Genomic DNA, 19405 nt, shown 5'->3' on the forward strand with positions numbered 1-19405 from the left:
TGGTGTTAGCGACAGCTTGGTAATAGGGAGATAATTTTATCTCCGCTTTCTTGGCTTTTAAAGCCAAAAAAGCGGAGATAAACCCCCTTGATAATATGCCCCACGATTCCTCGGGGGTTTCAGCTGACAAGGCTTGGTATTGTGTTACGTGGTAATTTTTCCAGGAAACGTCAGAGGGTCGATGCAGGGGTTCTAGAAGGGGTGATAAACCATTTAAGCCTCATGAACAAGCGCATGGTCTTTTAAAGATCTGTGAAGTACTCGGGGCGGCGGTGTGTGTGTGTCCTCTTTCCGGAGCGGGCGGGGGGGGGGCACTGCCAGCAACTTGCCAGGCCAGGCAGTGTTCAACACTTGCATCACACTTTCTCTGCCTGCTATTGCGCTCCATGCTTCGGAAAGGTAAGAAAAAGAATGTGCATTTGAGTTTGAAATGTCCGATCCTGTAGCAGTACACTTGCAAAGCCCACACATGACAATAACCCGATTCAAGGTCCCATTCACCCGATTTTTTAAAAATATATAGCACTCCAACAAAGTAGGATTATAAAACTTTATTAACTTTTAAATATAACGAACGGAACAAAAACTGTAAAAACATTTAAACATTTTTGACAAAAAAAAGCAACAATGGTCAGAAGCTGTCTTTTGTGCGAATAGTCCCAAGGCAGCACAACGTGCTGAGTTCTGGACGGCACCCAGGTGATGTCACCTGGGTGCCGCACTGGTTTTTGGGATCCTACAATGCAGCTCAGAAAAACAGCGTGGGGCATCCCGGGTGGTGCGGAGGGAGGCCTCGTCAGTAGCGGTCTGTTGTGCGAATAGTCCCAAGGCAGCAGAACGCGCTGAGATGTGGATGGCACCCAGGTGATGTCCAGTAAACTGCCGCACCGGTTTTGGTATCCTACAATGCTGCTCCGAAAATTGGCGTGGGGCGGCCCGGGGGGGGGCGTGGGGGAGGCGGCGTGAACGGGCCTCCCCAGGTGGCACCATCCAGCTGAGTTGCGCACGCTCTTGCGGCTACAGCGTCTCGCTCACCATGTTGTTGAGTTGCTCCCACTCTTGCAGTGATAGGCGGCTGCCACAGGACTCTTAAAATGGCGGACGGCTCTTCGGTTTTGGGCCTGGTCCACTAAAATGGCCCTGGGACACCTTGGAACTCGGACGCTTGCCTGCTAGGGCTTGGGCTCCATTCTCGAAAGCGTCCCCTCAGCCGTGAAGATTCTACAAAAGTCTTGGGGGCCCTCGACTCCTGCAGGTTTCCGGTGGGGAGCGGCTGCCATGATTGCTCGCGGAATGACCACGACGGAGCCACGAGATGGTGGTGCTCTCATGCTGACGCCAGCTTCAGTCTGAATCATCCAGAAACAAGGTGGGGCTTTCATCGTTTGGGAAAAAAAAATGTTCTAAACCAATGAAAAGTGTTATTTTTAGGTCATATGACCAAGCCTTCCATCTTTAGGAAACCAAAAGTAAAATGAACCAATGAAAAGTTTTATAAACAAGTCACATGACCTGTTATGCGGCATAGGGCTACAAAAAGCGTAGAAAATCCGTTGGCACGTGAGGCGGCGTCAGTAGCGGACCGATGTGCGAATAGGCAGAAAGGCAGCACAACGCGCCGAGATCCGGATGGCACTGAGTTAGTGTCCAGCAAGTTGCTGCACTGGTGTGGCTATCCTACAATGCTGCGCCGAAAGTCGGCGTGGGGCGCCCCATTGGCCTGTGAGGTCGCGTCAGTCAGTGGGGGCTGTGCGTCTCCCCCAAGATGGAGGCTCCTCGGCTGCAGTGGAGCGCCCCTTAGCGTTTCACTCGCCGTCCAACTGAGTTGCGTCCGCACTTGCGGCTACAGTAGGCCGAAGGCAGCACAACGCGCCGAGATCCGGATGGCACCGAGGTGGTGTCCAGCAAATTGCCGCACTGGTGTGGCCATCCTACAATGCTGCGCCGAAAGACGGCGTGTCCAGATGAGTTCCGGTCACTCTTGCGGTACAGTGACTCGAACGCGCCGAGATCCGGATGGCACCGAGGTGGTGTCCAGCCAGTTGCTGCACTGGTGTGGCCATCCTACAATGCTGCGCCGAAAGTCGGCGTGGGGTGCCCCGTTGGCTTATGAGGTGATGTCAGTTGTGGACCGATGTGTGAATAGGTCGGAACCAGCACAAGGCGCCAAGATCCGAATGGCAAGTCCTGGATGTTGAGTGCCATAGTTGAGAGTTCTGAGCAGTGCTTGTAAGACTGTCTGAAGCTTATTTGCACCTGCTGCAGCTTCACTATTGCCCTGGTGTGGCCAAAGGTCGCACATGACATAGGCGGCCGGCTCCCGAGGTCCGGCGGAACTTTTTTCCTTTTCCTTTTTGCTTCTTGTCCCACAATCCGTTTCATCTGAAGACACGACCAGGTCCCTGAATGTGTGCAGGGGGACGCTATTGATTGAATGAAAATGGCGGCTTGACACAAAGCTGACTCAAGCGCTGCTGTTGATGCTATACAGACAAAAATTGGTTTTCAGTTTGTACATTCTTCAGGATTTTTTTTTCCATCCAAGGCTGATTGAGAGTTTGTAGAAAAATGGCTTCAGATTTTCCACATATTACTCTTCAACATTCTTCCTAAATGTAACAATGTGAGACTCACTAGGAGAACGGCTGTTTATCTTTCCTTTCAAAATGCTGCCAACAATATTTTCTGAATGGAAGACACCATCTTGTAGCATAAAGGGCCGAAAGGGGTTCTGGTCTGGCCGATGGTTGGTGGAGACATTTTGACTATATCTTGGACCTGCCCGGCCTCGCCCAAAATGGCGCCGGTATAAATGGGACTCGTAACTCCTTGTTGTGTACTGGTTGAACAACCTTGATATCACGAGATATGAATGCAGTTTTGATGCTCATGGCGGGCGGGGACGAGAATTGATTGAATATTTTGACATCCCTATTGATATTAAGTTCTGATGTGTTATTGATTACTGTACTATTGAAAGTTCGAATTAACGTCACCCATGGTACTTGCACGCAAATGTATATCTAGATAACTTTTTTGTAAGTGGCCCTGTCGTATTTTAATTACAAAATGTACGTCCACCGATTCCGCAACTGTTAGACACCTTAGTTCTTGCAACCTAATGGCTCGCTCGTTACGTTCCTCTATAATGTAAATGTCTCCTCATCATATACGATTTCAGTTTGCTCCGTGGCCGGCCCACGTGGTTATAGGCCCGTATTTGTATACTGACATTTTCACAATAAAGGTTTTTAAAACAAAACATGGTAGTAGTATTTACATTGGTAAAGTTTTTACTTTTAGTCACTGTTTTCGAATCAGTAAAAGGCAAGTGAAATAAAGCAGTCCAATTACATGACAGATAAAAGGTATAATATGTAGGAACGCAGTAAAGATAAATGGTCAAGGGCAGTTGTGTTTTCCACTCCTGCAACATAAAGTGATCGATAAGAATCTGATAATCAGGCGTATCGGCGACTAAGACAGCAGGCCGAGTCTCTTTTACTCAACGGCTCCGTCATGGAACGAAGAAACGCCCTTTTTCTCGAAAAAGGAATATATTTTACTTGCAGGACAGTTGTAAATTTTCCGGAAAAGTACATTAGCCTAGAATATTATAACATACATGTTTTTAAAAAAAAAGTTCGAAATCAATAAAAAGCGTATTTTTTAGGTCATATGACCAAGCTTTTCATTATTAAAATAACAAAAGTAAAATGAACCAATAAAAAGTTTTATTAACAAGTCACATGACCTGTTATGCTTACGTTACGCGCTGTGCGCCGCGCCCCGGATCACTTCCGGGTGCGCTAACGCGGCGTGTCATATAACGCATTACGCGACAACGTAGGTCAAGAATATAGTCAAAATGTCTCCACCAACCAGCGTTCGGAACACAACCCCTTTCAGCAGTCCAAAAAGTTCTGTAAAATGACAACAGAGGGGACAGGCAACAAGAACCATCAGTCAAAGAGGGGAGGGCAAGTTCTTCTCTACCGGGTCATGTTGGGGCGCTACCGGAACTGATCGAATTGGTAGTCTACAGTGTTTCTGGATGTTTCAGACTAAAGCTGGCGTCAGCATGAGAGCACTACCATCTCGTAGGTCCGTCGTGGCCATTCCACGAGCAAACATGGCAGCCGCTCCCCACCAGAAGCCTGCGGGAGTCGGGGGCCCCCAAGACTTTTGTAGAATCCTCACGGCTGAGGGGACGCTTTCGAGAATGGGACCCAAGCCCTATCAGGGAAGCGTAGGAGTTCCAAGGTGTCCCAGGGCCATTTTAGTGGACCACGCCCAAATCTGAAGAGCCGGCCGCCATTTTGAGAGTCCTGTGGCAGTCGCTTATCGTTGCATCGCAAGAGCGGGAGCAACTCAACTACATGGTGAGCGAGACGCTGTAGCCGCAAGAGCGGGCGATAAACAGCTGAATGGCGGAAGAGGCACAGTGTAGCAAAAGCGGGCGGAAAGGCAACTAAAACGGTAAAGGGGCGCCCCACTACAGCGTGTCTTCAGGTCAAACGGATTGTGGGACAAGGTCCAGAATAGAAGAGTCATCAAAAGGCAAAAAGTTCCGCCGGACCCCGGGAGCCGGCCGCCTATGTCGGGGGCGATCTCAGGCTACACCAGTGCTATAAGACTTGGGGAGGGGGTCGGAGCCAAGCGTCTTCTCCGAGTCCGTGCCATCACACCGCACCTCGGGGGCCTCCGTCAAGCGGTTTAGGGAGGTACCATATAACATTGTTTTCAAATGCAGTCAGGTCCACAAACGACCCTCACTTACTTTGAGAATAGTGAAGCTGCAGTAGGTGGAAATAAGCTTCAGACAGTGTTACAAGCGCTGCTCAGAACTCTGAACTATGGCACCCAACATCCAGGACTTGCCATCCGGATCTTGGCGCCTTGTGCTGCTTCCGACCTATTCACACATCGGTCCACTACTGACATCATCTCATAAACCAACGTAATATAAATAGTTATTTAATAAAATGTTTTACCCTGTTACTTTGCTGGTGTGTTGTCTATATTTTTAATATTTGCATAGGGTTTGTCGTTATTTTGGGCGGGGTGGGTGACGGAGCCGAGCTGTCTTGCAGCCGTCATGGTGTGGAGCTCAGTTCATCTCACTATTTTCGTATTTCTCATGAAGGGTTGTTCCTAATATTTCTATTTTAGCGAGGTCAAAAAGAGATCCAATTAGTGGCCTACTGATTTTGCTCGATTACTTTTATTTTTTTACACGATTTTTCACGATTTTTCACTATCTGCAAAGACTAAACAGAGTATTGCGACTTTGTACTTGTTTGTAAATAGAGAATGAACCAAAGAGAATCAATTGTAAAACAGTAAATGCTTGGATAACAATCAATCAAATGGAGAGACAAGCAGGCTCGACGGATTACAACGGGGGTAAAGGCCTGCGTTAACTACTCTTCACTATCTGCAAAGAGAGAGTACTACTAAGAGAAAAGAGGGGAGGGGGGCAGCGTTCAAAGCACATCAGCGTGCATAAACACGAATTTTTTTTTACCTATCACGTACTTGACATTTTACAGCTTTTGATATTTGCTATTAAAAAACCAATGAAATTCACTGAAAAAACCATAGGTTATAGGCCATATATAGTTAGGAATTTGCATTTCCAAAACCTTGAAAATTCACTGAAAAAACCATTGGTTATAGACCATATATAGTTAGGGATTAGCCTTTTCAAAACCTTATTTTACTCACACAAAACCATTGAAATTTCATATATAGTTAGTTCCACTAACTATATATCGCGCACCCGCAATCCACTGCTGATGATGTCACATATTACATCATTCATGACATGGTTAGTGACATCACTGATGACATCACTGATGACATCTCAAATGACATCACTGATGACATCTCAAATGACATCACTGATGACATCTCAAATGACATCACTGATAAAATCACTGATAACATCTCATTTGACATGACTGATCACATCACTGATGATATCATTCATGTGATAATACCATGAACCTCTTCAGACTCTAATATAACCTTAGATACAATCAGTGTAAACAGACAGTCACAGACTGTCACTCATCCATGGAGTTACTCACACACCTAGTCAGTTATGCAAATAATCAATCACACCTCCATTTTCTCAACTATACAGTTATACACACCTTACTTATTCAAACATATACTAACACATATTTACTTTACTCTCTTATACAATCCCTGATACATGTTCACAATGATCCATACAGCCACTCACACATTCACTGGCTCTTATGCACAGTTATTTATATATGTCAACTCTCACATGTACTGTGTTTTACATATGTACTTACTTTGACATGTAGCACTGAGATATCCATTCACTCACTAATACACTCATGCACAGTCAACTGCCCATACAGCTGTTTCCACATGCACTTTTGAACCCATACATATAGTGAATCAACTACTCACACATCTATGTACAGAGTCACACACCTCCCAGCCACCCATACACGCACACTCAGTTTCCCATACAAATACTTGGACAACCAATGAATAACCCATACAGTTACTCATATAGCTACTGATCAACATATGCAGCAGTTTGTAGAACAACAGATATAATGATGCACAAATTAAAACAGTTTAGTCACTAACCCATGCACTCAGTGAGACACATTTAATCACTCACTCATACAGTCAGTCATGCGCCTACTAAATCCTTCATCCAGACACTTATACATCCACTCATTCTTCAATATGTAAGACATATTTTAACTTTACAGAAACATACAGTCACTGGATGTTGTCATCACTGATGTCATCAGTGATGTCATTTGAGATGTCATCAGTGATGTCATCAGTGATGTCACTAACCATGTCATGAATGATGTAATATGTGACATCATCAGCAGTGGATTGCGGGTGCGCGATATATAGTTAGTGGAACTAACTATATATGAAATTTCAATGGTTTTGTGTGAGTAAAATAAGGTTTTGAAAAGGCTAATCCCTAACTATATATGGTCTATAACCAATGGTTTTTCCAGTGAATTTTCAAGGTTTTGTAAATGCAAATTCCTAACTATATATGGCCTATAACCTATGTTTTTTTCAGTGAATATATATATATATATATATATATATATATATATATATATATATATATATATATATAGGCTTCGTACTTCTACGTTAATACTGGGAGAAGTGAAGGTATATTTGACAAGGACGGTCTTCCGTCGTGGTCCGATGCAACGAAGCGGCTTTTGGTTGGGAGGAGGTAGTTTTGCAGGAAGATTCTGCTGATGTTTCACATTGCTGCCACCCCTCCAAATGCCCAAAGCAGGGATCTGCTAAACAAACAGGAGTATCCAGCACCGAGGTGGGAGGCGCATAGTCACCGGGAGGTGAGGAGAGACGTGGTAAACTACGGGTAAGCCTGGGCCACGATTTGGGGCAATACGGGAAAAAGCAAAGTGACTTGTTTAAAGCGTATTTAACATTTTGACGAGAACGGTTGCGGTTACAACGGGAGATCCCGTGTAATATGATATAATGTCAGCCACAAAGATAAGGGAGCCCGAAGAGGCAGCTTCAACTATTTTCAATGATGAGTGTACGAATGAAGCACAAGTGGGAGCAGTAGGGAAAAGTGGAGAGTCCAATGATTTGAGAATGCGCTTGAAGAGACTAGAGAAATTACAGCGCTTAGAACTCTCTAAATGGTGGGAGTCCAAAAGTCTCCAACGGTACCTAGAAGTACAGCGGGTACCCACGGGATTACAGATAATGGTAACTCCTACGTATGAAGAACCCAATCCCAACATGTTAAAAGAGTGGGCTGCAAATAACAATGACGCCTCACGAAGGATGCTGGCAATTTCAATAAAGTATACCGATATTGATCGAAAAAAAATCTTGTCAGAGATAGAAGCGATACTGGAAGCCCTGGAAAAAGAAGAGGATCAAGATTATATAAAAGAAACCAGGAATGCCATGAAAGAGAGACTAACGAAATTGGAGTCCTCAATAAAAGAGAGAAAAGCCCAAAAATGTATTAGGGATAAACAAGACTACGATAAAGGCCAATTTTATACCTTTGCCAAGAAATTTGATGATATCACACGGAATAAAATGCAAAAAGCATCTAAGCCAGCATCAGAGATACGTTCAGAGCAAAGTAGTATCCAAAGCTCAGAAGTGGATACTGATTTAGATGAAGAACACAGCAACTGCATGGCCAAGTACCAAAGGTTATAGAGGAATTTGATTTTTTACTGGAAGAACGCAGATTCAATCTGCAACCAAGGCCACCAGCGCAAACTCAAAAAAAAAAACAAGAGGAAGAGGCAGATGTCAAAGAGGAGGAAGGGGGCAGCCCGCAGGAGGAGGGCAACAAGAGCAGAAGAAGAAGAAGAAAAACAATCAATGATTCCACTCAATAAGGCAACAATAATCAATCTGACTACTGTTAAATTGACCCAGCAAGAAGAAGAGATATTGAAACTGGGTCTAACTTTTTGCCCACAGTCCAATTTGGATTATGTACAGAATAGAATTGATTTATTCAAATGTATTCGGGTTTTGAAGTTAAAGAATTTTTTTTTTGTCTAATTATATACAAGAACATAGTGCTGTTATGAATATTCAACCTTCAGGAGAAAGGGGAATGCAGGTAATGGATTTTGATGTATTATTGGAATTGAGGAACATGGATACTGACCTGGAAGGGAACCTAATCTAGAATGAGCAGAGGAAATTGCTCAAGAAGAAAATCTGTCAATCTCAAAGGAAGGAGCTACAGGTTTCAGGCCAGCTTCACGTTTTAGATGGGATAGATGTGTTTTGTGACATTGTAACAAATTAACTGAAGAAGCTAAGTATGCAACTTAAAGATATTAAATTTAATGATAGCACTTGCTCTGAGTATCAAGCTCTGATTAAGAAACTGTCTGGAAATGAGAATGTTATTGTGCGCAGCGCAGACAAAGGAGGTAACATAGTCCTCTGGGGAAAAGATAAATATCTGGCAGAAGCGTACAAACAACTCAATAAAAGAAATTGCTATGTAAAAGTTGCAGAAAGAGTCATGGTAAAAAGTCATGACGATTACAATCCACAGTTAAAAGGTTGGTTAGACAAGGGTTTGCTGAAACATGACAAATACAAATATCTTTTAGTAAACCACCCAGTTACACCCGTGTTCTATTTGATACCAAAAGTACACAAATGCCTAATAGATCCCCCAGGACGTCCAATCATATCTGCGATTGTAAGTGCATTAGAAAAGAAGTCCAAGTATGTGGATGCTTTTCTAAATACATTAGCTCAGTCTCTACCCTCTTATACCAAAGATACCAGAGAATTTCTAAAAAACATTCATGACATGCCATGGGAAAAAGATTATCTACTCGTAACGATTGATGTATCCAGACTGTATACAAGTATTCGCCCTAAGGATGGTTTGAATATGGTTAAGCACTTTTTAGGAGCAAGACCTTTCAGTTTATGGTTCCTTACTCAAATGATTTTGAGCATGGTGGAAAAGTGCTTGACCAATATTTTTTATTTAATGGTGAATTATTTCATCAAGTGTGTGGCACAGCAATGGGCGCCTGCTTCGCCCCCAGCTATGCTAATTTGCATATGGGCTGGTGGGAGGAGCAGGTGGTCCAGTCGCAGCATCAGGAGGAGTGGGATAACTACGTTATACACTGGAGTAGATATATAGATGATCTTTTCCTGGTTTGGAGGGGCACGGAAAAAGAAGCTCAGGCTTTTATTGATGCTTTACAAATCAACCAGTTGAATCTTAATTTTACCAGCGAGATTAGTAGTACTAGTGTCAATTTTATTGATCTTACAGTCTATATTGAGAACGGTAAGATCGAGACTAAATTATACAGGAAGCCAACCTCCAGCAACACTCTAGTGCATGCAAAAAGTTTTCACCCGGTAAATTTGAAACGCAGTATTCCGTATGGAGAATGTATACGTACGAAGCGGAACTGCAGTAATGAGAAGGAAACCAAAAAAGAAATTTACATCTTAAAACAAAGATTTAAGGAGAGAGGTTATCCTGATGTTTGGATGGATGATGCAATTCGGAGAGCTAATGTAAAGAAACGAGAAGATATCTTGTTCTCTAAGAAAGAAACATCTGAGAATAAGAAGGGTGTAGAAGATAAGATTGAGTGTAGATTTGTGACCAATTACAGCACTCAACTGAAAAGTTGCGTAATAACTGTAACAAGCACTGGTACTTTTTGAAAAATTATCCGATTCTAGGTAAAAAGGTGTCAAAACGCCCACAGATCACGTTCAGAAGAAACAAGGGCCAGATGTAGGAGCCCTAATACCGGTCGGTAACGGACGAATTCGGCCGTTGCCGACCGGTATTAGGGTTTTCAGATGTAGGGGCCTATATTTTACCGATTCTGTAAATTTACCGAATCGGTAAATTTACAGAATCGGTAAAATACAGAATCCGTATATTTACCGATTCGGTAAATCCACATGTAGGTGGCACTCCTAAGAGTGCCACAGGCCCTTAAGAATTGGTATTTTACCACACAATCCTATTGTGTGGTAAAATACCGAATTCAGGTGTGCATGCACATGCACACCTGTGCAATGTGACACACAGACATGCCCTTAGGGCATGTCTGTGTGCCACATGGCACACAAGTCCAGAATTGGGGTGCTAGAGTGTGTCAAAGTGACTCCCCCTGCACCCTTGCAGGATTCGGTATTTACCGATTCGGTAAATACCGCATCGGTATTGTCCATTGATTATTATGGGCTTCATGGCCCATAGGAATCAATGGGCAATACCGATTCAGTATTTACCAAATCGGTAAATACCGAATCCTACCGATTCGGTAATTCTTAAATTCGAATTACCTACACCTCCCCCCTTCCTATTTACCGACTCTTAAATACCGAATCGGCAAAATTCGGTATTTAAGAGTCGGTAAATAGGAATTACCTACATCTGGCCCAAGATCTTATAAGCACATGTTGGTTAGCAATGTTTTGAAAAAACGCAAGTTGGAAACAACCTGGCTTAACAAACGAAAAGGGTTTTTTAAGTGCACAAAATGCAAGGCATGTCCACATGGGATTAACAAGGAACAATACCAACCAGGCTTGCATAGAGGCATGAGGAAAATACGAGGAAAATATTCCTGTACAACAGATTTTCTGTCTGTGTGCTTCAGTGCCCATGTGGCCTGAGGTATGTAGGCAGCACAATCTTGGAGGTACATAAACGCATCCTCCAGATTCTGAGGGCCATAAAAAATGGTGACCATGCCTACCCGGTGTCGAGGCACTTCGAGAAGTTTCATGGAAAGGATATAAGAGGATTAACATATTATGTAATCGATGCCGTAGAAAAGAATGTGAGGGATGGAAATCGTGAGAGGCAACTTAGAAAGTTGGAATCATGTTATATTGTTGAATTGAATTCAAAACAACCGGAAGGTCTGAATATGGAGGAAGGTTTGTATACTTATTTAGAGTGATTAAATGCAGTTTGAAATATGATTTAGAACAACTGATATTAACAGACTTGTTGAAAAACTTGAGTTTTTAATAATTGTCTTAAATTTGACTGTTTGCCCACTTGGGCTGAATTGGCATGCGCAAATACATGCCTACTGGGGAAAGATGGTATTTTGAGAATGTAAAATAGCAATATTGATCATTTTGATATGCCGGGAATGTTTAATATGACATGGTGATGCGCGCCCACTTGGGCAGTAGTAGAAAATGTATGGATCGATTGTAAATTATCCGTTTACAAGAGACATCAGCAATATTGCCTAAACATCCCGTGTTGTTGAAAGAGAAGTCCATAATGTAAAAATGGTTTACTGCGGAACAATGCGGTTATGTGATATTGCGCAAAACAAACAGTCATGTGAAAGTCTATGTAAAAACTATAAGTCTGTTTTTGAATGCACTACATCTGTAGTTTCAAATGCATCACGTGTGATTTGTTTTTTAAAATGGCCGCGCGCCAACAAACAAATTATCAGTGAACAAGAGTGCGCGAGCACTCGAAACACGTACGAATTTGGATGGCTGAATAAAACGATTTGAAAGAACCGCACAAGGCTTCGTACTTCTACGTTAATACTGGGAGAAGTGAAGGTATATTTGACAAGGACGGTCTTCCGTGGCGTCCGATGCAACGAAACAGCTTTTGGTTGGGAGGAGGCAGTTTTGCACTGAGGATTCTGCTGATATACATATATATATATATATTTTCTTTTGTAGAATCATATATACTTGTGTAAAGTGCTCCACAGACTTTGGGCAGAGGTTGTGCTATATAAAACTGCAAAAAAAGGAACCACAATGCCATGTTAAAGTAACCTCAAGTCCTGGCACTGTGCATCAAATATGACTCACAAACCCCTGCTGAACAGAAGGGTGGATGGATGAGTAAAAGGATGGATGGCTGAGTGAAAGGGTGGATGGATAAATGAGTGGAAGGCAGGATGGAGGGATATGGTGAAAGAGTGGATGAATGAGTGAAATGATAGCTGAATTGATGGGTGGATGAGTAAAAAAATGGACAGGTGCATAAAAGGGTGGATGTAAGGATGGATAAGTGAAAGAATGTATGAATGAGTGAAATGGAGGGTGAATGGACAAAAGGATGAATGTATGAGTGAAAGGGTGAATGAATGAATGAGTGAGACTGAAGGGCTGATGAGAGAATGGATGGATGAATGAATGAAAGGATATATGAGTGAAAGTGTGAATGGATGGATGAGGGAATGGATGGATGTGTGGAAGGATTAGTGAAAGGATGGATGCCGGCTGCCACCTTGCAACTGGGACGTGGCTGTGATACTGACAGCCTGCTGCCCAGTTTGTGGCTTCAAATTGTGGTGGGGGCTTGTTCCCTGGTTAATGAGGTTAGTTTACCCGACCAGCGGGCCAAGGATCTCTCTATTCTGGCAGCTATGATCAACGCCTGCTCTCTTGAGAAACATCATGCGGGCGTTTATGATCTCTTGGAGTACAACTCTCTAGACATGTTGTTCCTAACGGAGACTTGGTTCGATCACACTTCTGACCCTATTGTCTCCTTTGCCATTCCAGTGGGCTATAAGATCTCTAGAGCGACCGTCAGGGAGAGAGAGGAGGCGATGTGGCCATTATATATAAAGACATATGGGATCTTCGTTTGGGGGATACTTTGGATTGGGGAGGCTGTGAGGTGCTTGATTTGAGCATCCGCTTTTCAGCTAATTTTACCTTGGGAGCCTCCCTGATCTATAGGCCCCCTGGACCCGCGGGTTCATTTCTGCAGACTTGTGGGGACGCTATTGTTTTTAGGGTGGTCAGATTTTCCCATTATATGGTTCTGGGCGATCTTAATATCCATCTAGATCGACCAGATACTAAGGAGGTGACTGACCTGCTGGATATATTACAACTGGCACAACTTAACCAGCATGTCATCCTTCCTACTCATCAGGGCGGCCATCTATTGGACCCGATCTGCACCAATTTCCCTATTGTTATAAGGGACCATTGCCCGGTGTCCTGGTCAGATCATTTTATATCCTACTTTTCTTGTGTGGTATCTAACGCAGAGAGACATGCGTGCTCCTACCAGAAGTCAGCTTTTGGGAAAATTGATCCTCTGGAATTTAGACAGGCTCTGGAATTTTCTAGGCCCATCCTGTCAGAAGAATTGGAGGAGTGTCTGTTGGGGTTTACAGCCTGGGTGTCTAGTGTGGCTGATTCTGTGGCCTCCATTCGGCCCGCCAGACCGGCTAGAGACGCCCCCTCTAAACCTTGGTTCAACTCGGCTCTTAAAGCTGCTAAGCATGACTGCAAGATTTTGGAGCGGGCTTGGCGCAGGATTGGGTACTGCCCCATAGCCAAGAGGAAGCTTAGAGCAATGCAAAAAGTTTATTATGATGCCATTGCCTTGGCTAAAGGGCAATTCTTTGCAGCCCGCACTGACTCTGCTGGGAACAACTGTAAAGAAATCTTTGCTATAATGCAGAGCTTTACGTCTCCGCTGGCTTAATCGAGTGTGACTACTTCTTCCTTGGCCTGGTGTAACACGCTCTCCTGCTGTTTTAGAGATAAAATTCAGGCCATCCAGGCTACATTTCCTACTGGCAATTGCAGCCATGAGGGGTTCTTGGCGGGGCAACCTGCTGCCTCTACCTGCTCTCTGTCAGCATTTAGAGCAGTCGAACCCTAGGAATCCCTTAAAATCCTGAGGGGGCTTAAGTCCGGTTCTCCTTCAGACTCCTGCTCAGCCAGGCTTCTGGCAGAGGTGGCAGAGAGTGTAAACACAGAAGTGAACTTTATCATCAATCTGTCTCTTCAGACAGCAGCCGTTCCTCAGATGTGGAAGCAAGCTAAGATCCTGCCACTCCTTAAAAAACCTTCTTTGGATCAATTAATCCAGGGAACTATCGGCCTATCTCCCTCCTTCTGGCTATCGCCAAGGAATGTTAGAAGGTGGTCAATAAAAAGCTTACAGAGTATGTGGAGAGTGAGGCACTTCTGCACCCAGCTCAATCAGGGTTTCGAGCCTCTCACAGCACTGAGACTGTCTTAGTGGAGGTGCCTGAGGCCATTCGGGAGTGTCTCGATGCCAGCGCGAGAGCGGCATTACTTTTGCTGGATCTCTCGGCGGCGTTCGATACGGTGCCTCATGCTCTTCTCTTGGCCTCACTAGCAGCGATTGGTGTGTGGGGAGCCGTTTGGGGCAGGCTTAGGTCTCGTCTGGAGGAGCGTGTTGAGCAGATATGGCTCCCTCCCTTTTCCTCCTCCCCTCAGTTGGTTACTACTATAGCCCCGCAGGGTTCCTCCCTTAGCCCTCTCCTCTTCAACATCTATGTTACGCCATTTATATATCTGGCAGAGGAGCTTGGGGCTAAGGTGATGGCCTATGCGGACGATACCCAGCTGCTTTTTACCTGGGATAAAACTACAGACTCCATTTCAGCAGCACAACAGTGCCTAGCCTCCATTTTTAAATGGTTGGCGGATGCACAGCTTAAGTGCAATGAACAGAAATCGGAGATCTTGCTATTTGGCAAGTTCCCCTCTGACTTCCAAGAGTAGCTCTGGCCGCCTGACTCTCCACTGCCCCTTTCCATGGGACAGCCCGCAAAAAACCTGGGTGTTTGGTTCGATGAAAGTCTTTCCTTTTTGAAACACATTAAGAACCTGGCCGGCTGTTGCTTCGGCCTTCTTAAGACTCTCGGGAATTTCTTGCCACTTCTTTCGCAGGCAGCTAAAGAAACTGTTACGTGTGCTTTGAATCTATCACGTTTGGATTACACCAATGACCTCTATGCTGGCGCCCCTGGCTACCTGCTCAAAAGGCTTCAGGTGGTTCAGAATACAGCGGCCAGATTGCTTTTGGGCCTTTCGGCAAGGAACAGTGAGGCTTACCAACTGCGCTCTCTTTATTGGCTCGCTGTGGTCGACAGGGGACACTTCTTTTGTGGTGAAGGCTACTGTGACCTGGAATGTCCTCCCCTTGCCTTATGGTGTATGCAGGACCCAGCTGTGTTCAAAAGGAAACTTAAGACTTAAGACCCATCCCTTTGCTTGATAGCTTCTTTCAGCACCCCTTTGGCATTGCGCCGGGACACTTACGAGTATCAAGGCGCGCTATAAATGGATATAACGTAACAACATAACATAAAGTGGATGGCTGGGTGAAAGGGTGGATGGATGGATGTGTGAATGGATGGATAGGTGAGTGAAATAATGGATGTATGAGTGAAAGGATGGGTGTAAGGGTGGATGAGTGAAAGAATGGATAGATGAGTGAACTGAAAGGTGGCAGGGTGAAAGGAAGGGTGGATGTGTGAAAGGGAAATGGATGGATGGATTAGGGAAAGGAAGGAGTGAACGTGTGGATGGATAGATGAGCAATGGGATGGATGGATGAGTGAAAGGATGGCTGGCTTAATGGGTAAGTGAAAGGGTGGAGGGATTGATGGATGAGCACACAGATGGACGGAAGGACAGAATGGTGAAAGACTGAATGATGAATGAAAGAATGAATGGATGACAGAATGTAAAGAAGAAATGGTGGATATGGGCGGGTGGGTGGAAGGATAAAAGGATGAATGGATAGATGCTAGGATGAGACAAAAGAGCGCTTCTGGGGAGGCTGACTTGCTTCACATGCTTGGGGCCCGAAGAGCTTTGGTTGAAAGTGGGTGATATTTTTATTTTCATGCTACTCCCTTGCCTATGTGTGACATTTTTATGTTTACCCTGTCTTTACGTGTAGCATCTCTACATCATATATATGACATTTTGACGACATCCAACTGCTACTTGAATGTCACACTAGTAATTGTAAATTGTAGCATATTTTGTTTTAAGTGTAAGGTTTTAGAGAGTGCCTTATAGTGCCATGAGATGCGCTTGAGATGCATATTGTCTTTTAGCAATAGGCAAGGTGTCCAAACCAAACTGTGTGATAGTGCATCCCCAGTGCCTTCTTTAAGAGAGCTGCAGGGAAAAGCACCTTTGTGACCTCTGTCAGCGTCAGCCAGTGCAGCTCTTTGCAAAGCCCCCCATAAACAAAGTCTGACTCCCTACTTTAAATGGCACTTGCTGACACAGCCATAATGCATTCCCTACAATGGGTCTGTCACAACAATGCCCCTCTTAGTTCGCCACCACAGCAAGAATCCTTTTTAGTAACATCCCAGCAGCAATACGAAGCAAGGACTTCTTACGGACTCAAAAAGTATATAAGAACACTTCTCAGTATGAGTAAGAGGTCAGCGTCCAGTTTCAAGCTAAGTTAATGAGCTGTTCTGCAGTAGTCTCGAAGCAAACCCTAACCACTGATATTGTTTCTCTGTCCAGATTATTCAAAGGCCTAAACTCTCATCCCTGGTGCAGGATTAAACAACACTGATATACTGCTGCAACAAACATACACACATGAGTGAACACTCTCATGTCCAAACCATATCCTCACAGCTGGCTTCACTAATGGTTCCAAAATAAGTACATCTTCAAACTTTCGTTTCCAGTCACAGTAAAAGTTGTATTAAAACTGTAACTGTCACTATCACAGATTCCCATCAGAGGAGGTCTCAAGTTGCTTCTTTATACCACATGTAAGTAGTGCATCCTGTTGTTATTTCCTTGCATTCTGTAACAGGCTGCATAAAAAATGCAGGAGTACAAGATCCAAATGAAAGGAAAAAATAAAATGATGTATACATTTGAGAACTCTAAAAACTCATATTTTAAACAGCCTTTTCAGTACAGTGATGATTTTCACCCTTGTTTGGTGCAGTCTCACATGAAGGCATAGCTTAAGCTTGTCTATAATACATGCTTTGCTGTATTTCTACAGAACTCTGTTGTCCTTTTTTTGTTCTGACCTTTAATTTATAAAGCTTTTAAGTAAAAATGAAAAGGTACATGTATTTGAACTCAACTTTATTTCACTATACTCTATTTTTTTACCATGGTGATTACATTCAATTCGATTTCCGCAATGCTCTAGAATTGTTACCATACACTAATCTGGAAGCAAACAGTTGAGAAGGGAAATTAATCTTCGTGAGACCTGTGCCTAGTTTTTTTGTTCAATGTGACTACTGTAATCCCCTTAATATAGCTTTAAAATAGATAGAATTATTTCATTTGGGCATTTATCTTTTCATCCATGTTACTGACATCCACACTAGGTCACTTCAGCGATGCCAAAGAAGATTAATAGCCCTATGATGTCACTTCGTGTGATGTCAATGCAAATTAGAGGGACCTCACATCTCGCCCGGTGTAATGATTGGACTTTCTTTGCCCTATGTTTATCTTCACTTTGCTCCTTCCTCATAGTCTTCTAGAATTGTTTACATCTGTGCACATGTACACACAGGGCCCCCCAAATCCTAGCACTGGCCCTGTATTCGATGAAAGTCCCACCGGTATGAAAGGTGATGTAGATGATGTAGTCGTTGGCTGTCAAGTGACCAGCTAGCATGGCTATTAGTTACCAGCAGACAGCAGGGTGTTCTCCAAAGTTCAGATACCCTACAGTTTACATTTCATCATTTAAAATGATGATTTCAGCGCTTCTGATACAGAAAACAGGAACGCTGCCTTTAACACAATAATACTTTGTACTCCGAGGTTTGTAGTTTTAGATTTCGCCTGATAAGCGTGAGCCTTAAAGTCTCCGCATGTAAAGTGTCGTCACAGCTAACTAGCTGCAGGTGAGACCACTGGGAACCTATGTGATGTGTGTAATGACGCTGAGCTCTGGGCTACCCTTCGACCTGCTGTTTAGGGAGTTAGGGAAACGAGATGGACTCAGTAAAAAAAACATGGTGCGTGTGTAGCTTTTAAATCAGACCCGAGAACGCCTCACTTCTTGATTCAGTCACGCTTAGCGCCCGCACCCTATCCGCCCAAAGTGCCCTTTTAGGTAATTACCAGTGCTACGGCGGCAGGAGGTCCGGACGTTTCTCTCACGAGTGACCCACCTTGTCCGCGGTGGCCGCTGCAGCTCTCCCCACCGGCACCGTCTCCACTGCCAGCCACTCACTCTCGCCGACCCGTTGCCTAGTGACCGCTCAACAACTATTACACGCGATCTGACAGGGAATAATGGAGTGGAGCGCCATCTGGCGACGAAAGGCAGAGGGAGTTTCAATAAACCAAAAGGCAGCTTTTCACCGCAGTACAGGCAGTCCAAGCGTGAGGATTGGTGTTTAAAACACATTATTTAAGTACTTGGCTGCCAAGCATTTCCCTCTATGGTGCTAAGCGTTTTTTCGGATGTTTGAGGTAGTTTGTGCGTAATCCTTCATGACTGTTTAACACGAAAGGCATCCACACCGAATGTGTTGCTTTTTTCAACGTCCAGAGAATTCTCTTGGTATCCAAGGTTTAAAGGTATACTTGATGGGAACTGTGAAAATATTAAAACTATAACAATATGTTCAGTGCATGTTTTTTCCCCTAAAAATGGCATCACCGAAAGATTTGCTGAGCTAGGATCATCACCTTCCAAGGATCAGGAACAAGCAGAGTTGTATCAAAAACTATTTCTTTCCCACAGTCTTCATCTTTCCAAGAGGTAGTCCACTTTTAGTTTTAACATGAGACAGGGCATGCAATGCCATTTACGAAAAATATTATTAGCTTAAAGGAGGCTTACAGTCTGTCTATTAATTTGCATTGGTTGACTTCAGCATCATTTCATTTCCTTGCTTCTCATTGGACTGCACATTCTGGCTTCCTTTTCTTTCCATGTGTCTGTCCCTTCTATCAATCCTAATCTCTGGCGAGACTTGGTCTGGATTAACCAGACAGGACTGCTCAAAATCTGTATCTAGCAGGTTGATTGAAGAAGTGAATTCAGCTGTTACCAAAAGGTCTCACTTTAATGTGA

At 43.9% G+C, this 19405-nt stretch overlaps 1 protein-coding gene across 3 annotated transcripts in view; it reads right to left on the reverse strand.

Annotated features, from left to right (window-relative positions):
- Window positions 1–18568, reverse strand: part of LRP2BP (LRP2 binding protein) — a 489520-nt gene extending 470952 nt beyond the window's left edge. Inside the window, exon 1 of one of the 3 annotated variants that reach the window (XM_086963334.1) lies at window positions 18445–18568. The gene's annotated coding sequence lies outside the window, so the exon portion shown is untranslated. The remainder of the gene's footprint in view (window positions 1–18444) is intronic. The other 2 variants (XM_086963335.1, XM_086963336.1) reach the window with 2 other exon arrangements.
- Window positions 18569–19405: the final 837 nt, after the last annotated feature.

Source organism: Lissotriton vulgaris, chromosome 3_1 (assembly GCF_964263255.1).
Source record: "Lissotriton vulgaris chromosome 3_1, aLisVul1.2, whole genome shotgun sequence".
Taxonomy (NCBI): domain Eukaryota; kingdom Metazoa; phylum Chordata; class Amphibia; order Caudata; family Salamandridae; genus Lissotriton; species Lissotriton vulgaris.